Here is a 15,146-nt window from a genome sequence, read left to right as displayed (position 1 = left end):
CGCTTGCTCCTCCCACAACCCATCCCCGAAATGGTAAGCAATGGTTTCCACAAACATCCCTTACCCTGCTCCCACCTGAACCACAACTACATTCACAAGTAAAACACAATCCACTGATAATGTCAAAAAAAATGAAAGCAAGCATTAGTCGCTCAGCCGTGTCTGATGCTTTGCGATCTCATGGACTGTAATCCACCAGGATCCTCTTTCTATGGGATTTTCTGGGCAAGAATACTTGCCAGGAGGTTGCCATTTCCTCCTCCAGGGGATCTTTCCTACCAAGGGATTGAATCCAGCTGTCCCGCACTGCAGGCAGATTCTTCACCATCTGAGCCACCAGGGAAGCCCGATAACATCAGCATACCACTAAAACTACAAACTCAGAAAATGAAAATTACTGATTATGATAATGTGTACACTATTCTGTTCAACTGTACAGAACAGAACTTGTATTTTAACCTACTATCTCTCAACAAGTTAATGCAACTCTTGTAGTTACTTAGTTTAATAAATCTTAGTTTTACAGATAACTAAGAAGATTTTTAATGAAATGCATTCAAATTAGGCTCTTAGTCAAACATATGATATATAATACAGAACAATATACATATATAACTTAGGCAGAAAGAACACATACTTCTCACTTGTTCACTGTCTCTTTAAAGGAAATAAACTCTTCACTACCTGTTCCATACGGAGAGTCTAATTCACCGGAGAGCTACTGCCCAAAGAATCTTATTACGGCAGGAGGAAGCCAAAGACTGAACACAGACTGAACACTTCCCTGTGCTAGAGATCTGTTCATTAAACATGTAAAAGTAGCTAACTCCATTATCTAGATTTTTACAAAGAATGCATATTACACTTTAATAGTTACAAAAGATTTAGTCATTTTTTTTTATGTGATTAAGTTTATTTAGTGGGAGATTTTCTCTCTTTTTTTTTTTTTAAAGAAAAAGCAGATTTTAGAAATCCCTGCCTGAGGAATAACGCAACTTTAAACATATCAAATCCTATAAAAGCACATCAGTGAAATCAGTGATGTTGTGAAGGGTTCTACATGGTGGCAGAGTCCCTGAACCAACAGACACCACATTTCAAGAGCTGTGTGCTCCTTTTTCAAAGCTCTGTATACAGAAAAAGCACTCTGCTCTTTATAATGGAAACGAGAGCCCAGAACTAATATGACCACAGAAATTATTTGGAACGGCCTAGAAGTCCCTCTAACTGCGTAACACCCACACATCTCAAATGATACGAAACCTAAACATTTGGTAAATCTTTCCCCACTCTCTTCGTACTAAGTATAAAAAAATACATTCCCCGTAATGAGCAGGTTCTCTGGACACAACTGAATAGGGATACCTTTAGGCCCCAGACTGCCCTCCACTCCTTCACAAAGGAAGAATAAGCCATCTAGTTGTAATTCAATCAGAAACTTTTTAAAGAACCCATCTTTTAATGGTATAAAAATGCACTGTCCAATAAGGCAGTCAGTAGCCAAATGTGGCCACTGAGCATGTGAAATACAGCTAGTTTAAACTGAAAAATGCCCTAAACGTAAAATACACACTGACTTCAAAAACTCAGTAGGAATAAAAGAAGGCAAAATATTTCATTATTTTTTATTAATTATTTTAAATAATATTTAAATAAGATACATTATTAAAACTAATTTAACCTATTTATTTTTACCTTATTTAATGTGGCTACCAGAAAATCTTAAATTACATGCATGGTTCACATTGTATTTCTACTGTACAGTGTTGATCTACCTAAACCAGTGACCATAAGCCCTGACTAAACTTCCTGTATCAAGCTTTCATGCTTCTGTAGCATCACAAAATCTGGTCTTCACCAAAATTCCCTTTCCCCCTGATTTGCACAGTAGATTATATTCAGGTTCCTTCCTTTCTGATACCATCATTCAGTCTTAAAATGCTGAATAAATTCTGTAATATTTCACCTCCTCCACCAGCATCACCACCCAACCCAAGTTACCAGCCTTAAAATATTCATCTTTTATCTCTAATGGCTATCACATTTAGAGAAGAAAAGGCAGAGAATTTTTCACAAAGGGGCCTCCAGGTTATCTTTAAGAAGCAATCGGTGACAGTGCTAAGGGTTTACTCTCTAGAACCAAAAATCATGAACTCTGCCTTCCACTGTGCAAAGCATTATAGCTCAGTTCCCTTATCTGTAACATGGGTAAATACTATTATGTTTCATTTAACTCATCTCATTATTAATATAAGAAAAGCATCTGGGACTTCAGTGCTAATAAGTATTAGTTATTACTGTTATTATAATTTCCTTTCTTGTCCTGCTTCCTGAACCTATCATTCTCCTCTTTCTACTCCTGGCTGCTGCATCAACAGGTTCTCCCTTCAGCCAAACCTGCAGCATATGCAACAAAAGGTAAAGAATACACAACAACAAGAGGGAGGTCATTCGGAGCCAAAAAAAAAAAAAAAAAGAATACAAACACAAGAGCCCATAAGAAAGTGTACTACGTGACATAACCAGAAGATTCCTCAGCATGATAAACAGTCAAGCTAATTCTGGGACCCTGTAAAAGGTATATTCAAGGGGGTTAAAACAGATGTTCCTAAAGTCCCCTTTTAATCCTCTATGCCCCTATCAAAGTATCCAACCCAGACGTTAAAACCTGGAACATATCTCCTTGATAATACTCAACAAGACTAAAACTTGTATGTTCTTTGTAACCTTGAGTCAGCTACTGACTCATATCTGTACACCTAAAAATTAACAAGTTCCTATCCGCATCTATTGGAGAGCCTAAGTTTAGACCTCTATCACATGGCAACCCATGTTAAAATCTGTCCACTCTTACCTAAAAGCCCAAGAAGCAGAAGACATATACATCAAAAGTCAAAACACTCACTCTGTCACTTGTGGCGTACTGAGTCTCAGGGACCTGGAGTAGATTCAGGTAAGCAGCTCTTTAACTTAAAGCCAAAATTCAGTTCAGCTTAACCTCTCATTACCCTTTTCATATTTTGTCATATACTGTAGACAACTGCACTATATATTTTATGTCCTACTTTCTCAAATTAGACAAAAAGCATCTTAAAAGCTAGGACTATACCTTCCCTAATTCAAAACTACAACCTTAATTCTGACATATTGGATAGACAAATATTTGTCTTGTTAGATTGAATGTATAGTTACAGCATAAAACAATATTATTTACCTTTGTGAAGTCTTTGGTTTTTAGAACAATTTCACGTGATTTCACTTGATTATTCCAATGATCCTATAGTCACAGCAAAGACATAGTCTCATTTTCTATGAAGTACCTGAATTTCAAATGCCTGATTAACTAACTAAAAATTATTCACTTTAGTATGTCTTAATAAGCAAATTTTTAGTCCAAGACCATGCTTGTCATAAGTGACAAAGCCAGAACGGCACTGTGCTGTATCACACCACGCTAGGGCCTTTCTCGGAGAGAACCAGTAAAGGAAGGGAGAAAGTCAAAGAAGACACTGACAACAAGTTTTGATAATGAGATAAATGTATGACTGATCCCTAAATAAAACTGAACTGCTTTTCACATTTCCTTTTTCCTATCTTAGTAAAGTCTCAAAGTTTTATTTTCCTTCCTACAAGTTTGTGTTGAGTTTCTTCCTTTATTCTCACAAAATTAGTTGTACTTTCATCATTAAAATTATATTCCATCTCAAATTTTACCTGCTATCTGCCCTCATGCCTATAAGCCAAATTATGTTTTAAAAGTTATGCAATTTTGTAAATAGTTTCCTTATTCTGCCTTAATGAATGTTTTATTATTCACTTGAATTTGCCAGTATTCTCTAAAACGGTTTTTGTTCAAAGCTACGCTCTCTAAAAATAACCTATGTAAGTCCACATTCCGCTAATATATACACTATACTTTTGTAAGAAACGAATTGGCAGCTTCTCTAGAAAAGAACCTACATTGAACAATCAACCAACATAAGCTGACACTAAAACAATAATAAAAGCATTAACTTGCTATTTCACTACTGAGTTCATATTTAGAATGTCCTATAAACCCCCCATTTAATCAATGACAATGTAATTCACTCAACTTCTCTGAATCTGTTTTACTGTGTGTGATAATAAAACATTGATCTAGATCTTTGGAATTTCTTTTAAATTTTAAAGAGTTCCTGAGATTGCGGATTTAAGTCCAAGTTTATTTACCCTATAAAAGTTGATTTATTATTTTAATGCACATATCTGTACCTTTTCTACTTTACTTAAAGGTAGGAACTGTACATCTTCGTAGCCTTATCCTTTTGGATAAGAGATGCTTATGGCGCTAACATAAGAGGTGCTAACATGGCGCTATGCACATGCAGGCATGTTTCAGTTGCCTTTCTACCTTAAGTGTTAAATTGTTAGCACCGACAGAAGACTCTCAATTACCTATGTGTGATTCAACAGCAAATCACTTCAATTTCTGAGAAGACATAGTAAAATTGGTTAGAACCCAAGTTAAATTATTAGAGTGCAGGAGCAATATTCAGCATAACGAGTATCTGCAAAAGAGATGGTAATTAATTGGGACAGGAAGACTGGCCCCAAACCCTGTGCTTAGTCACAGTTCTTCATAACCCTTAGAGCCATTTCCCAACTGATGATGTGAAAACCAGACCAGAATGACATCCACATCCCCAGATCATAAAACTAGAGGAAGGAAGAATAAGGGAAACATTAACATGGATATGTATTTTACTTCTGATTCACTAACTGAACTTGCTTCAAGAAATTTACCAAATTTGTTTTCAGACAAGGTGAAAGGCAATTTTATATTACAGTAAAATTTGAGGAAGTAATTTTTAAAAACACAGACATACAGTTTTTCAGGTATTTCCAATCAACGTGTAATTATGTGAACATTAGCTTTAATTTAGATTGAAACCTATTATCCCTCTAAATAGTCTTAGTAGATGCCTAGGCCTTGGTAAAAATCACTAACCTGTGCTTGAAATACTCATGTATCTATAAAATTCAACGCAGAAACAGGCAGAACAGACAACAATCATATAACTGTGCACAGAGAAGCAGGAAAATGAAAAAGTTTCTGGGAACCTTCATAAAGAGTCACAGATAACCATAGCATCTATACGCAGTTAAACACATGGCACTCCAGTTTCGGGAATCCTGAGCTCACCAAAACTTTGACAACTAAATTTGGGTTGCTTGGGGTGAGTGAAAGAGATGCGAAAGGGGACTGAGGAGCCTTTAAAAACCCCTATTTTGACTAAGACTGCAGCTGTAATTACAGCTGTTCTGAAGCTTTTCTTAGAACTGCTAAATAACAGTTTTTTAAATAATAATAACCAAAAGTAGGTTTAATGAACTGAAGAATTTAATAGGAGGACTTCATAGTTAAAGGTTTTTTTTCTTTTTTACTATACAATTAATTTTCTATTGTTTTTGCTCTGCAACTAGTAGATAAGAATTGTTACAAAATGCAAGAAGCTTTCTCAGCTTTCTTAGATGTCCAAGTTTTCAATGTTTTTTCTAACATTAAAAAAAAAAACCACATTAGAAAGTGTACACTGCACTTCCTTCCTTAAGTATCTTTACATAAACTCACATTTTACATTTCTTCTCCCTTACCATGCCATGTACTTGGCATACTTATGAAACAAGTATATGAACCAAACTAGAAATAGGTATGATATCAATAAACAACACATTGAGTCCTTTTGATAACATTCCAAATATATTCTCTAATAGTGTACTTACATTAAAAAAGGTTACATTACACACAAGCACAAATGAAGTTATACACATTGTAGACTCATTTCTGTATCATATTTAAGATATGAACAGCATCTCATTTCTCTGGATCATTATTCATTCAGTACCTAAAAATCACAAATCTCATTCTGGTCAAAAACATCTACATAAGAGGCTCTCAAACTCACTGCCTCCCTCAGATACACTGAATCTACACCCAAACATGCAAGTTCCTCTGAAAGAAAACCAGAGACCAGCGAGTTACTACTGCAAAGAGGGTAAATAAGGAAAAACCTACATCAAATGAGTGGAAAAGCTGAGAAACATTCTCTTCATAAACTCCAATCCCAGCACAGCAACATACAATTGGAAAGGAAATCACAACTACTGGCTTCTCCCTGAAAAATGAAGAGTTTAGACCTAACATCTACCACTCCAACTTTTAAGACTTCATCTGAGGGATTGGGCCCCAAATCATCTAGCTCTGAAAGCCAATGGGACTCTACACATTATAGGAGTCCCAGAAGGAAAAAAAGAGGCAGAAAGCTTCTTTGAAGAAATAATGGCTGAAAACCTCCCTAACCTGAGGAAAGAAATAGATACCCAGACACAGGGAGTCCATCTGAAGTGTTTCAAATAAGATGAGTCTCAACCAAGTCCCATTAAATAAATTATCAAAAGGTAAAGACAAAGACAGAATGTTAAAAGCAGTGAGAGAAAAACCACATGCTAAATAAAAGAAAACCTCAACAGAATATTCAGCAGATTTTTTCAGCAAAATCTGAAAACTTTTATAGGCCAGAAGGAAGTATATTCAAAGTGCTAAAAGAAAAAAATGCCAACCAAGAATACTCTACCCAGCAAAGTTGTCCTTCAAAATTGAACAAGAGATAAAGGGTTTTCCAGGCAAATAAAAGCTGAATGAGTTTAAGGAGAGTTCACTAAGATGGCTGAATAGAAAGACTCTGAGTTCACCTCCTCTCATGGTTCCTATCATTGATAATGGGGCTTCCCTGGTAACTCAGCCATTGTCAAAAAATCCATCTGCCAATGCAGGAGACATGGGTTCAATCCCTAGTTTGGGAAGATCCCCCGGAGAAGCAAAGGGCAACCCACTCCAGTATTCTTGCCTGGGAAATCCCAAGGACAGAGGACCTGGTCGGCTACAGATCAGGGGGTTGCAAACAGTCAGATACGACTGAGTGAATAAACAACACCACCACTCACTAATAACATTGTATTATATAACTGAAATTTGCTAAGAGAGAATCTAAATGTTCTCACATACACACACACACAAAAGATAGATAAAATAAGTGAGGTGATGGATATGTGAATTAACTAGATGGTGGGACTTCTTTCACAACTCCACATAGATCAAGTCACTACAACGTACACTTTAAATATCCTACAATTTTATTTGTCAAGTATGGCTCAGTAAAGTGGCGGGGCACGGGGGCGGTAGTTAAAAAAAAAACCACACATCTAATGAACTTTTTAAATAAACTGACTTGGTAATTTTAAAAATATCCTAAACGGCTGAGATTTTATGTTTGCATATTTTCATTTCTATCTGTGGATAGTAGGAATTTCTAGAAAAACATCAAGAGTAAATGAAGATACTTTCTTGAGAAGAAATAAAAATGGATGTCTTTCAGAGTTCCCAACATTTAAAGATATAGAGGCTAAAAAAAAAATACCTTCCAGAAAATTAAAGAAAGCTAGAACAGTGAACATTTACTTTATAAGTACCAAACATCACAAGTGGAGGAAAATGTCATTTAAGGAGCAAAGTAGGGTTCATGAAGGAAAGCTTCTTACCAGTGACTGGCAAAATGTAGACAAATTTAAATAAAATTATATAAATGTAGATAAATCTGTTCTCTAAATTCCTCTGAATATCTAAAAGAGAAAGCTCCATTACTGAAATTTTGGTGATCTTTTGCAGAACAAAAAATAAATAAATAAAGTTCTCATAAGTTATGGAAAAGTACTTAAGTATATATGATAATACTAAAATATTGATTATATCTGACACATTTACCCTAAAAGAGCTTCACAGTAAATCAAATTATTTTCCATAGTTATAGTAAGCATATCCATGTAGAAATAACAGATATACTATACTTCATATTATTTTCCGTGCAAGATCTTGATTAGGAAAGAGCTTAGAGAGCTTGATTAGGAAAGAATAGGAAATTCAATTCTTTTTCTATATTCTGAAAAGTTAGGAAGAAACACCCCAATAATCCTAAATGTGATGGCCAAATAATTACATTTCCCTAAAATCTAAACAGACCAAAGTCTTTCATGGATGTCTATACTTATACTAAAACGTAAGCAAGCATTACAAGAACACAGGGCGTCACAAAACAAGAGGCAAACTCACAGATAATAAGACAATTTGCATATTCAAAGAGGACAAGGATAATTTAATTTCAAAGCATAGATTATATTTATAGAAAACTGTATCCACCTGTAGTCAAAAAGTACCTCATAAAAGCAAAGAAATCACAGGAAGCACAGACAAGTAACCAAACTCAAAACTGAACAGTGTTAAGTACCAGCTGCTAGAAACCAGTAATGCATTAAAAAGATACAAGAGAATAGCTGATCCATTCAGTCCCAAACCGAGCTCCCGGAAATGCACAGGTAGGCTTTGAAAAGCTGCTTGCACATATCGAAGTCTGCAAACTAGGTATTAAAAATTATCTCATTCGACTTCTTATAAGACCAAAAAAAAAAAAAAAAGCTGCTGCAAACCCTCCCTTCCAGCCATATGTCTACTTTGAAGCTTTTCATTATTATACATTATTGTTTTGTCTACTGCACAGCAGGTATATAACAAGATCCAAAACACAGTGCAAAGAAGACAGGAAGACTTAGAGGACTTTTTAACACTACAAAATACTTATTTACTTATTCTTAGAAGTTTCATAAAGATATTCCTTCTGAGATCAAGAGCCAGAAAGGCCTAAAATCATGACCAGGGTAAAGGGCCCTCATACTTGGGGTTTGGGGAAGAGGTCTGTGGGGTTGGGAAAAGACTTCAGGACCCAATGATAGAAAAATCTACTATGATGACTCTAAAAATCTGGGAAGTTTCCATTGGCCCTCTCATGCTCCGGAGGCTGCTTCTCCCCAACTCTGTTGATAAAATCTAAATTGTCCAATGGCTGCTCATCTACAAGATCAATTCTCTGAGAGTTATACTTAACCAACCACTCCCCCAAACTAGTTGTACTATGCCTGCACCCATCCAACTAAAGCACTATAAAAAAAATTCTACCATCCTTCCCCAAGTCAGAACTGTCTTTCAGAGCATTCTCAGCTCAGTATTTTCTAATAGGTTTAATTTTCTTTCAAACTGTGAAAAGTTACAGAAGCAGGAATTTGCTTTATTTTCTTGGTTCCAAGATAACTTTCATTAGAAACTTAGAAGAAAATAAAAGACAAAAACATTTATTAAGTGCCTAACAACACTGCTATGTATGTACGTTTATGCAGTTGATTCTATTTAACCCTCACTATAACCCTTGGGATGAATATTTTTATATTCACTCAACAGATGAGAAATCAGAAAATTAGTTTAAGAAACTTATCAAGTTAGCAAGTGGTAAATACAAGACTTAAACCCAACTATCCCAGGGCAACTCATTCACAAAAGGGCTTAAGTATCCCATAGCTATCTCCCATCAGTAATGCTGAACATAATGAATACGATGTTTCAACTGTAAGTTAACAGTTACCTCAGTATATGTTTTTCCAAATAGTTCTTAATGTTTCTCTCTACTTTTTCATACCATAGTTCAATAATTAGTTTATATTTTAAACAATTAGAAATGATATTTGAAAATAAAATACTTTTTAAAACCCAGATATTATACATGCAGAATGACTGCTTTCATGAAGGAAGGGTTCTGTGGGGTGAGGGGGGAAACTGCCAATACAAAACTGTGCACAACAGACATTTGCATTAGCCTGGTGGGCTGCCGTCTCTGGGGTCGCACAGAGTCGGACAGGACTGAAGTGAATTAGCAGCAGCAGCAGCAGCAGGGCTAGAACACACAGTAACTCTCATCTCAATAAACACACCAAAAAATTATTTGACAAAACCCAATATCTGTCCCTTATTTGAAGTCTGCAAATTAGGAATGGAAAGGAAAGCAATCTAATAAAGGGGTCTAGGAAAAAAATCTATAATCAATATCACATTTAATTATGAAAGAAAAGATGTTTTCCCCCTAAGACTAGAAGCAAGACCAGGATATCCACTATCACCAGTTCTATTCAACATTATACTAGAGGGTCCAGCCAGTGAAGTCAGTTAAAAAAAAAAAAAGAAAGAAAAAAAGAAAGTAAAGGCATCTGTATTGGATTGAAAGAAATGAAACTCTCTTTATTCACGGAAGACACGATTGTTCATGTAGACAATCCAATGGAATCAATAAAAAAAGAAAAATCTAGAACAGAAAAGTTCACTTAGCAAGGTTGTAAAATTCAAGGCCAACATACAAAAATAAATTGTACTTTTATATATTAGCAATGAACAAACAGAACTGGAATTTTTTAAGTTATCATTTATAGATGGCATAAAATACCATTTATTAAAAAATTGAATTAAAAAATACCAGTTATAAAAAAATGATTAAAAAAATACCATTTATAAAATACCATTTAAAAATACCTTTTATAAAACACCATATATAAGAGAAAAAAATAGCATACTTGGGGATAAATTTGGCAAAGTATTGGAAAGATCTGTACACTAAAAACGATAAAACACTGCTGAAAGAAATTAAAAAATCTAAGAAAATGTTAAAAATATAAGTAAATGGAGACAGCCTTATTCATGGCTTAAAAGACAACACTGTTAAGATTTCAATTCTGCCCAAATTTATCTATAGATCCTATGCAATTCCCCCAAATTTATCTACAGATTCAACAAAAATCCCAATATCCTTTTCTCAGATAGACATTTATAAATTGCTTCTAAAACTCATAAAGAAATGTGAACGACATAGTACAGTTGCATCCCTCTTGACTGAATCAGGAGAGTAGCTACAGAGATTTGAAAACTGAAAGTGAAGTATATAGAATCATTAACTATAACAAGAGATTGAAGTAGTAGCAGTTAACTAGTGAGAAGTAAACAGAATTCTAAAGAACACAACAGCAGCCAATACTTCCTAAGGCTCAGACAGAGTGGCTAAGCAAGAACCTCTACCAACTCCTTTCAGGCGATTTCAAGGCTGACACTCAGACCTTGGAGAGGGCACAGGTCTATCTCACTGAATGGTAGAGAAGGTGCTCTGGTGACATGCAGGCAGAACCTGCTGAAAATCTGCCTGTGGATCCTGCCAGAAATCCAGTCTTTAGGGAGCTATGAAACAAAAGCTGTTGACCTGGAAGTGTCCCACCAAGGTAATCTGCTACAAACCACACGAAGGAGAGACACAAAGAGAAGGTGCTAGCTGACGGCTGCAGTTACCACTGCTCTCTCTGCACTTCAGGGAGCCTAGTGGAGAAAAAGCCGCACGTGCTCAGGAGATGTAGGCTAGGGGAGCTATGTGGGCTGACACTGGAGAAGATGAGTATGCTGCTGGAGACCACAAAGCAAGCACACAAGAACCAAGAAGCAAAACTCTCAATTTCTCTCCAGCATTCTCTAGTGACAAAGCTTAACACTGTACAAGATGGCAAAAGAAAAATATTTAAAGGACCTGATACATTTTCACAGAGCAGGTGAAAAAAAGGATAAATCTGGAGCTGAGAGGCAATAAATTGACAACCAGTACAACAGCCAATATCTTATAGGCCGTAAAAGAAGAATAAATTTAGAGGGGTAGCATGACCTGGCTTCATGACTTCTTATAAAGTCACAGAAATCAAAATGATAGCAGCATCGAGACAGACAAAGAGTTCAGTGGAACAAATCTGGTAGTCAGAAATAAACCCACATATATATGACAAACTGATTTTTGACAAATATCAAAAGGACAACCTTTTCAACAAACGATGCTAGAACTGGATACCACTACATAAAAACATGAACCTCCATCAGCTTATGATCAATATTTTAAAAAGCAATTCAAAATTCATCATAGAATGAAGCATAAGACCTAAAAGCATAAGACATCTAGAAGATAACTTGGTAGAAAATCTTTTTTAAGCTTGGATTAGACAAATACATCTTAGATACAAAAACAAAATCCATATAAAAATATATTGATTGCCTGGGCCTCATCAAAATTAAAAATGTGTGCTCCTCAAAAGATACTGTTAAGAGAATGAAAAGACAAGCCACAATCTAGGAGAAAATGTCTGCAAAGCATAGAACAAAAAATATATAAAGAGTGCTCAAAATTCAATAATGAAGAATTAAATCAATTAAAATAATGGGTAAAAGATCTGAACATTTTACCACAGAAAATATACAAATGGTAAATAAACACATGAATTAATACTCAATATCATTAGTCATTAGAGAAATGCAAATTAAAACCACAAGGAGATACGACCACACAAACACACCAGTTAGTAATGTCTACAATTTAAAAGAATGACCGTACCAAATGTTGGTAAGATATAGAAGAACTATACACTGCCAACAAAATCAAAAACAAAAAGAGCTACTTTTTTTTTTTTGGTAAAGCTACTTTGGAAAACTATTTAGTAATTTCCTAAAGAGTTATATGCACTCCTACTCTATGACCCAGTCATTCCACACTTAGGTATTTACCAAAGAGAAATGAAAATATGTGTTCATACAAAAACTGGTATATTAAATGTTCATGGCAGCTTTACTTGTAAGAACCAATAACTAAAAAAGAACCCAAAATGCCCATCAACAGATGAATGGAAAAACAAACTGTGATATATCCACGTGTGTCACTTACCCATTTATTGCCCCTCGGCTCTGAATGCATCCATCAATATATGCTGTATGACAGACAAGAAAGTTCCTTCAGTATGCTCATTCCTTCAACATGCCCCATGTTTACCTCTCTCAATAGAGGGCACTCAAGAGACACTGAAGTAGGTGCAGATATGAGGACTTCCAATAGAGTACTGTCTTAGCCACCTACAGAGAAAACAATCCTGTGACCTTGAAGCCTCAACCTGGTATAATAAAGTGTCAATGTCCCTTATGGGCTTGGTCTCTTACCAGCACCAGCGTCTATACTCCCTCTACAAGCCCTGAGACTGAACATAGTTGCCTGTGGCCCAGATGGATACACACCAAGCTGTCCCTCCTGCAAGCCCCCAAGACAGCCCACCCACTCCAAAAGTTTCCTGCCCCTGCTGGCACCTGAACTCCCACTACACACCCATTCTGTCAGTGGCTGATCCCCTGCTCTCCTCTCACACTCCAATGAGTTGCCTACTGCTCATCCAGCAACTTCAGACCACCTCGGGCCTATACAAACCATGGACTTCTCTGCTGTCCAGTGCACTGAACCCCATCTTCTCCAATGACATCTTAACCCCGTCCAAATCTTTCCTCCTTGGGTACTCTCCCAAAGCCCTACAAACTGTATAAAGTCTCCTTATTATCTTATAGTTATAACTCTTTAGACATATTAATAATTCTTGATACTAAACTTTCCTTATTTAACCAACTGTATGGTTTCCATCTCCTTACTGGACCCAGATTGCTACACCATTCAAGAGACTACCTGAGTGGTACAAAAAGAAGAGAAATAAGGATGCAGCAACATGGATGAATCTCAAAATAATTATGCTGAGTGGAAAAAGCAACTTCTTCCTAAAAGGTCATACTACAGATTCCATTTTTTAAAACTTTAGAAAATGTACTAATTTATAGTGACAGAAAGTATATCAGTATTTCCCTGAAAGGGGGGAAGGTCAGGAGGGGGTAAGAGAAGGAATTACAAAGGGACAGGAAGAAATTTTGGAAGGTGATAGATATGTTCACTGTTTTAACTGTGGCAATGGGTTCACAGATGTATACATATGTCAAAACTTATCACATTGCATATTTAAAATGTATTCAGGGCTTAGAATGTCAGTCATATATCAATAAATCTGTTCTAAAAAAAATAAAACCATATTTCCTCATCAGCCCCCCCAAATATACTATATTGAAGTCTATAAGAAAAATGAAATATATGCTACAGAATTATAAAACACTTAGAGAATGTTTAATTAATGTAGGAATTAATATCCAGATATAGAGAATTAGATTCATATCCAACATGTAAAGAAAATTCTTAAACAAAAAGTGGGCAAAGGATTTGCTTGAATAGACATTTCTCCAAAGAAGATGTACAAATGGCCAATAAGTACATGAAAATATGCTCAATATCACTAGTCATTATGGAAATGAAAAATCAAAACCATAATGAAATACTGCAGCATACTCATTAAGATGGCAATTATTGAAAAACAGAAAATAAGTGTTGGCAAGGAAGAAGAGAAATTAGAACCCAGTACACTGCTGGTAAAAATATAAAATGGGGCAGCCAATATTAAAAACACTATGGCGGTTTCTCAAAAATTAAGAACAGTAATACCATCAGTTCAGTTCAGTCGCTCAGTCATGTCTGACTCTCTGTGGCCCCATGAATCGCAGCACGCCATGAATCCATCACCAACTCCCGGAGTTTACCCAAACCCATGTCCATTGAGTCGGTGATGCCACCCAACCATCTCACCCTCTGTCATCCCCTTCTCCTCCTGCCCTCAATCTTTCCCAGCATCAGGGTCTTTTCCAATGAGTCAACACTTCACATGAGGTGGCCAAAGTACTGGAGTTTCAGCTTCAGCATCATTCCTTCCAATGAACATCCAGGACTGATCTCCTTTAGGATGGACTGGTTGGATCTCCTTGCAGTCCAAGGGACTCTCAAGAGTCTTCTCCAACACCACAGTTCAAAAGCATCAATTCTTCTGCATGCAGCTTTCTTTATAGTCCAATTCTCACATCTATACATGACTACTGAAAAAATCATAGCCTTGACTAGACAGACCTTTGTTGGCAAAGTAATGTCTCTGCTTTTTAATATGCTGTCTAGGTTGGTCATAACTTTCCTTCCAAGGAGTAAGCCATATGACTCAACAATTCCACTTCTGGGTTTATATCCAAAAGAATTAAATACAGGGTCTCAAAGAGATAACTGTATACCCATGATCACAGCTGCATTACTCATGATAATCAAAAGACAGAAGCAACCCAAGTGTCCACTGACAGAAAAACTGATAAACAGAATACAGTATAACATGCACAATGGAATATTATTCAGGCTTAAATGGAAAGGAAATTCTGACCCTCGCACAACACGGATGAACCTCGAAGACACTACACTAAGTGAAATAAGCTAGTCAGAAAAAGAAAATACTGTATGATTTCACTCATATGAGGAACA

The 15,146-nt window shown here is 36.0% G+C and overlaps 1 protein-coding gene across 11 annotated transcripts in view; it reads right to left on the bottom strand.

The window, feature by feature from the left end:
- The window catches only part of FUT8 (fucosyltransferase 8), a 330,255-nt gene that overhangs the window by 226,415 nt on the left and 88,694 nt on the right, over positions 1–15,146 (bottom strand). Inside the window, exon 3 of one of the 11 annotated variants that reach the window (XM_010809440.4) lies at positions 12,657–12,699. The exons of the other annotated variants lie outside the window; for them this stretch is intronic. The gene's annotated coding sequence lies outside the window, so the exon portion shown is untranslated. The remainder of the gene's footprint in view (positions 1–12,656; positions 12,700–15,146) is intronic. 11 annotated transcript variants of the gene reach the window in all.

Source organism: Bos taurus, chromosome 10 (assembly GCF_002263795.3).
Source record: "Bos taurus isolate L1 Dominette 01449 registration number 42190680 breed Hereford chromosome 10, ARS-UCD2.0, whole genome shotgun sequence".
Classification (NCBI taxonomy): domain Eukaryota; kingdom Metazoa; phylum Chordata; class Mammalia; order Artiodactyla; family Bovidae; genus Bos; species Bos taurus.
This window is presented reverse-complemented; position numbering and strand designations above follow the sequence as displayed.